The sequence below is a fragment of the Lissotriton helveticus genome, chromosome 10 (genome assembly GCF_964261635.1).
Source record: "Lissotriton helveticus chromosome 10, aLisHel1.1, whole genome shotgun sequence".
Lineage (NCBI taxonomy): Eukaryota > Metazoa > Chordata > Amphibia > Caudata > Salamandridae > Lissotriton > Lissotriton helveticus.
In genome coordinates, this window is record NC_136071.1 from 411,284,952 (window position 1) to 411,292,349 (window position 7,398).

A 7,398-nucleotide genomic window follows, 5' to 3' on the forward strand; every position below is an offset into this window, starting at 1 on the left:
GAACCACGTCTGGAATAGAAAGCAGGCCTGGGGCCTGTGGAATCACTGGGGCTTCTAGGAACAACCAAAGGTTAGGAAGTAGGAGGCCCACGGGAGACACGTGCAGTGTCTAAACACAACCGTGGGTTACCATTGACTTTCAATGGGAAACGAACAAGTTACAATTTTCTGTAGTGAGAGCTAATTCTGCTCAAGGAAAGTCCTGTTGAGCTACTAGCATATTTTATCACTGTCAAATGCTGATGATATGTATTAACATTACACTATGACCACCCTATGCCCAATTATCAGTAGTAACCACCAAAAAATTCCAGGTGAAGTTATCAGCAGAATGCTAGGAATACGTTTATCAATATTAAATGCTTGTAATCAAGTAAAATTCAAATCATCACATGCAGTGTGCCACAAACGGTATTACCACAGCAGTAAGTCTCCCCAACTCAGATTTAAAGTGGATAAACATGTTTCATGTGGCAGACCCATAGGCCAACGCTGCAGCTTCCACATGCTTCAACACCCTCCACATACTCAGCAAGACCTTCAAATGGACCCACCCCCCGAATCAAGGAAGACCGTCACCCATGCACTCATTACCAGCAGGCTGGACTACGGGAACACCCTCTATGCCGGAATCAACAAATCTCTACTCCATAAACTTCAGACTGTCCAGAACATTGTAGCCAGACTCATCCTCAGCATCCCACGACAAGACCACATTACCCAGCATAAACGAGCACTCCACTTGCTCCCTGTCGAAAAAAGAGTGACCGTCAAGTTGCTCACACACACCTATAAAGCCCTCCACAACACCGGACTCCAATACCTCAATCTCCTTCTACACCCCCAAAAGAAACCTCCACTCCGCTGACCAGGCCTTGGCCGAAATCCTCTGCATCCACAGAACCAGACAGGAGGCACACCCTTCTCCTACATCATGGGCAAGACCTGGAATGAACTACCCCTCAGCATCAGATGAAGCCCCACACTGAAAGCATTCAGGAAGAGCCATAAGACCTGGCTTTTCGAATGACCAAAGCTGCACAAATCCCCCCCACACACTCCCCCAGCGCCTGGAGACCCTCACAGGTGAGTAGTACGCACTATACATCCCTGATTGATTGATTGATTGATTGATTGATAGGCCACCACAGTGTGTGTTTGAGTGTTATCAACAGGCCCTGCCATTGGTTTGGCTGTCTGTAACTCTTAAGGGTGAACAGCCATTACGACGCGGCTGTTACACCGCTGTGCCGTTACAACGCGGTCTTTTCAACGCAAGTCGTTACCACGACTTGCGCTGGAGGGCGCTGCAGGACAAGGAATTTTTTAATTTACTATCCAACACCTTCCCTACTGTACGTAGGCTGGTGTTGGAATAGTAAATTAAAAAATTCCTAAGTCCGCACCCCCTCCAACGCAAGTCGTGGTAACGACTTGCGTTGAAAAAACCGCGTTGTAACGGCACGCGTTGTAAAAGTACGCGTCGTAATGCCGTACATCCCTCTTAAGGGTAGTGAAATGAGCAGTGCTGCCTTCTTTCATATACACAGAATCTCTGAGATTGGCTTGGTTTGGCTTCACCTCTGAGAGCTACTTTGAGGGTGCTGGTGAGCTACCAGTAGCTCCCGAGCTACTGGTTGGAGACCCCTGCGGGGTATCCGGATTGGACCCAACAAGCCTTGGCAAATGCAATCCACGCAGGATGTCGAGATTGGCTTTGGTGCAGACCAGCAAGGTCTGGGGAACTTCTCCTTTGCAGGGAAGTTGGAGCAAGCCTGGAGCAACCAGGAAAGCAAGGTAATTCTGTTGTAATTTAGCAATGATTAGGTTAAGCATTAGCAGAAGACATCTTGTATTTAGAGACTATTTTGTCCGTTTACGGACTCCGTTTTGTATTTCTAACTGACATTTTGTTTGCCATGTGCTCTCTATGTGCTCTGTCCTACCTTCCTGTAGACTGCTCTTGAAATCTACCTACAGACAAGATATATTTAGTCTCCTCTGCTTCACACATGCTCAGTTGAGCATACAGCTGTCCCCAACTTGTAACTGTCAAGATGTATCCACCAGAATTAGCTAACTGTCAGTCCCTCCCACTTGTTACTACACATTCTCTGTATGACCTTATATGTATTTGAAACCAGCATTCTGTACCTTGTACCGCCTTCATTTGAGCCCCTGTGTTGGTATAAAAGGACCAAGCTCCTTCCAATCAGTGTGCTACCTCATACTCTACCGAAGGGTGTTGTGTGAATGTAGTTCCACCTCATGAGGTTTAATAAACTTTGTCTTTTCTATTCCAGTTTCTGTGTCAACTTCTTGCTATTGGTCTAAGGACTCTGTGTAGAGAAGGGCGAATTCCTTGCACTGGTAGGCCTGGCTGAGGCTTGCTACTACAAATTGGCGCTTCCAATGTGGGGCTCATCGGCGACTCGGATGCCCGAAGGAGTGGTCGAGACGAAGGATTGGAATCTCACTTTGGACGTGATCACTGCCGGAGGAGACCCGAGTCTTGGCATCCACGGCCTTTTCCCTTTCTTTCTGATCTGACCATCCAGGTGGTGCCGGTTCTCGACTGAGATCTCTTCTGTTGATTCACCGTGCAGTGACCATTTGGTCGATTTGAGAACTTGGCAGTAGGAACCTGGACACCATTTGATTGGTAAGAGCCGTTCTGCGGCACTTGCTGTTGGTTTTGATGCCTTTGATTGGTAAGGTAGTTTTGTAACACTTACTGCGGCTTTGTTTGTGAAATTGGCCAATATTGAATCTCGTTTGATAAATATATATACATATGTGTTGCAATACATATAGGCAGGTAATGAGGAGATTTTTCTCTTTTTAAAATTGTTTGAACCGGCGCAACGTACGAAGAGTACCTTAAGTGCTACTTTTTCTAATACTGCATATTTTGCAGTATTTTTGGCATGCCTGTTTCCAGCACACTTCGTAGGATGTGTTGCTTTTGTAGTGGTAGCACTTTGAAACATGATGAAGCACAACCAGCCCCCCCGGAGGGGACGCCTAATAGGGACATGTATATTAAGTATGGTATTTCGTCCATAATGTACAGCACGTTATGGAACAAATACACCTGTAAGGATCCTGAGTTGCGATGGCCTATGCATGGGTCATTTGATCTACAAAAGATTCAGTATGTGGAGCAACGGATGTTTAAGCGAAAGGCTAGGCAAGATATGTTTGATTGTGTACGAATGTGGGAGAAAGAAGTGCGTGAGCGAATGAAGTGTGAGCAGGCCTTGATTGAAAAAGAACAACGTAAGAGTGTGTATGCGAAAGCATTAGAAATGAAAATTAAAGAAATTAAAGAAATTAAAGAAAGGGAAGATAGGGAACGTCAGTTACAGGTAAATGGCCAATACGCTATTCGTAGGCCTCTTTATCCTATTCTTAATAAACCCCAAGATGATTTTCTCCTATTAGATCGTTGTCCACCTCCGTATACTCTCCCCTCTGCTCCTGATGAGTCAGATGAGGACTCTCCTACAGAGCAGGATAAAATCCGAGATACTCGCTCGATGTTAACTACCGAACGTTCCTCTGAGATTAGATCCGCGGCACGCAAAGCCGATCACAGTACTAATACTACTTCTGAACTTTTAGATACTATTAAGAATTGGTCGGAAAAGGAACAAAAATATTTTACCGAGATATTTGCTGCAGAGGTTGTTGAACGATTTAGGAAATATTCGGCGGAAGTAGAGCCAGATGATATAGCAGCTGATTGTAAACAATTACGTGAAGGTTCTTTTGTCTTCTCCCAGGTGACTGACACGATCAGACGCTTGGTTAAACTACATGATGAAGCAGTCCGTTTGCGGGAGGAGAAAAAGGCAGCAGACTCAGCTGCACAAACATCCCGAATCAACATGGCACGAGCTCCGATGCCCGAAACAGATAAGAATGTTATAATTAATGTGAAACCCATGCGGGAAGCCGCGCCTTTATATGTTCCTCCTAAAGGAGCAGGTACAAGTGATGATAAGACCTCTACCGACACGAAAGGGTACTTTATTTATAATTGGGTTTACACTTCTTGGAACAGTGCAGATGTCATGGCTCTTAAAAATGCATTGCCTGATCCGCAAAAGAATCCAACAGCCTTTTATGAAGAAATTGAGGGTGCCATTAGCTCTTGTACTATGACTTTGTCTGATATTGATTTGTTTTTTGGATTAATATTACTGCCTGATATGTGGAGAATGTGCGTAAAGTTGATGATCGTGTGGCATTTGGGGCATAGTGGAAAGATTTAGAACAGTTAGATAAAGATAGAAAACCTGCACAGAAACCGTGTCAGTTAATTTTGGATCTTCCGGTAGCTATATTGGTTAAATTAAAGACGATTATTCTCCCTAAAAAGATAGATTGGACTATGTTAGCGTCTTGTAAGCAAAAGATAGATGAATCAGTTTCAGACTTCTTCACACGCTTTGAAGAAGCATTCCACAATTTTAGTGGCCAGTCATTGGCAGAGGACACGGGTAGGCATCTGTTTGTCGATAAATATGTCACAAACCTTTTGCTAGAAATAGCTAGTCGCCTAAAGGCGAGTGAAAGTTCATGGACTACTTCCTCTCCGGTTTCTCTCTTAACTATGGCTCAGTATTATGAACGACAAGAATTAGAAGCAAAAAGTAAGGAGGATAAAAAATCTAAAGAGTTAAAACAAAGGTTATGATGGCTCAGGCTTATGGCCCACCTTCTAGAGGTAATAATAGAGGTGGACGTGGATCTCATGGTTCGTCCTTTCCTCCCTATACTCGTTCGAATTTGTCTGTTGATCAGTGTGCGCATTGCAAGAAATTTGGACATTGGCTTTCTGACTGTCCAGTACTGCGTGCTCAGCAGGGTTCACGTGGTCGGGGACAAATGAGAAATCGTTTAGGATATTCAGGGCCTAGAGGAAACACAAATGATCGTGCTAGGTTTGATGCTAATACACGTGGACAGGAGGGGTCTAATACTTTTGACAGACGGAACCAATATCAAATGTCCGACTATGAGCCGTCTGATTTGCAAGATTCTGCTTATGCATAGGATTGCCTAGGATGGAGTAAGGAATCCGTTGAAGTTCCAGTAGATCAGAGGGGTCCCTATGTTACAGCACATGTTTTGGGTTCTACTGATCAGTTTCTGGTTGATACAGGAGCTACTCGTAGCGCCTTGTCTAAACACTTGATTCCAAGGGCTCCCCTGTCTGGCTTAACTATTACATTGATAGGTTTCGATGGAACATCTTCCCTTAGCCCATTGTCACAGCTACTTGTACTCCATGTTGATAAGTTTACTGCTCCATGTCCGTTTTTGCTTTCTCCAAATATACCAGACAATATTGTGGGTCTTGGCATGCTCAAATATTTCAGAGCTACGATACGATGTTCTCCGGAAGGAATACGGGTTATTTTAAATGACAACTACCCCATGATTGAGAGATCCTGTATTGTTAAAGAGGACATTGCACTAGCTTCACTCCCTAGTACTTTGTGGGCTACTTCAGACACCGATGTAGGACAAATGGTTATTCCACCAGTACATATTAGTGTCAAGGAGGGTGCTGTACTGCCGAGATTGCCTCAGTATAACATTTCTCGAGAAGGAGAAGAAGCACTTACACGTATTGTACAGGATTTGATTATGGTGGGGGTTGTGGAAGAAGGTCCTTATAATGTTTGCAATAGTCCAATTCTTCCCATTTTGAAAAAAGATGCTGACACTAGGATTTATAGATTTATCATCGATTTGAGAGAAGTCAACAAGATTGTAGTACCACAGTACCCTGTAGTATCTGACATAACGACACAGCAACTACATTTTCAGTAGTGGATTTGAAGAACGCTTTCTTCTCGATTCCTATTCATCCTGATAGCCGATATTTGTTTGGTTTCACTTTGAATAACAGACCATCCAGATTTTGTAGAGTTCCTCAAGGGTACACCGAGAGTCCGAGTATTTATAGTCAAGCCTTAAAAAGACAACTCGATTCCTTTACTTTGTCTGAACGAGTGGCTCTCATATAATATGTCGATGACATCTTGTTGGCAGCTGATACACCTGAGCAGTGTGAAAAATTTACTTTGTCCTTACTTTCTTTTCTTGCTACACACAACCATAAAGTATCACAGAAGAAATTGCAATATTGTAGACCGAAGGTGACCTATTTAGGACACCTTCTGTCTAAGGAGGGCCGTGCACTGACACCAGATCGCATTCAAACAATTTTAGACACCCCAGTATCTTCCACCCAGAACGATGTTCGTGCATTCATTGGTTTGACTTCGTTTTGTAGGCAATGGATATTGGGTTTTTCACACATTGTTAAACCTTTGCTAGCACTTTTGACTAAGAACGCTCCGATTCCCCTTCCTTGGAATGTCAAAATGGTTTTTGCCAGTTAAGACAAGCTCTTTGCTCTGCACCAGTGTTAGGCACACCAGATTACACAAAGGCTTTTACACTCCATGTACACGAGAAAGATGTACGTGCATTGTTAGTTTTAGTACAGACACATGGTGACAAGCAGCGTCCCTGTGCATATTTTTCTGCAGTACTTGATCATGTTGCTCGTGCGTTGCCTGTATGTTTTCGTTCAGTTGCAGCGACAGCTGTGTCTATACGTCAGAGGGATAGTTTCGTCACACAAACTGTTGGTGCTAGTACCCCATGCAGTAGATGCCTTTTTGAATCAGACCAAGACACAGCATTTAACTAGTGCTAGCCTGACAGGATACGAATTGACATTGTTAGCACCTCATATTACATTGAAGAGATGTGCGACACTAAACCCAGCCACTTTGTTGCCATATCCTGTAACTCAGTCTCAATCAAAGGAGCCTCACGATTGTATATTCCTTACTGAGGAACAGACAAAGGGTTGCATCGATTTGCAAGATACGCCCCTTCCAGATGTAGATGGGGAGCTGTGGGTTGATGGGTCCTGTTTGAAGTTACCAGATGGCACAACCTCAGCCGCATATGCAATCACCACACTGAAGACAATAGTGGAAACAGCTCGTATACCACAGAAGTCGGCTCTAACAGCTGAACTAATAGCTTTGACACAAGCTTGTGAGCTTAGTACTGACTTATGTGTGAACATTTACACGGATAGCCGCTAGGCTTTTGGAGTGGTTCATGATTTTGGCCTACTCTGGAAGGAAAGAGGCTTTCTTACATCCCACAGGATGCAGATAATGCACGGAGAATTAGTGCATAATCTCTTGACTGCACTTACATAGCCGAAGAAAGTTGCCATTATGAAGTGTAGCGCACACAAGAAAATCATTGACAAAATAGGACAAGGCAATGCCTTCGCAGATCGTGTAGACCGTGAAACTGCAATACAGCGAGACACTACATCTATGTACGTTGTAAAAT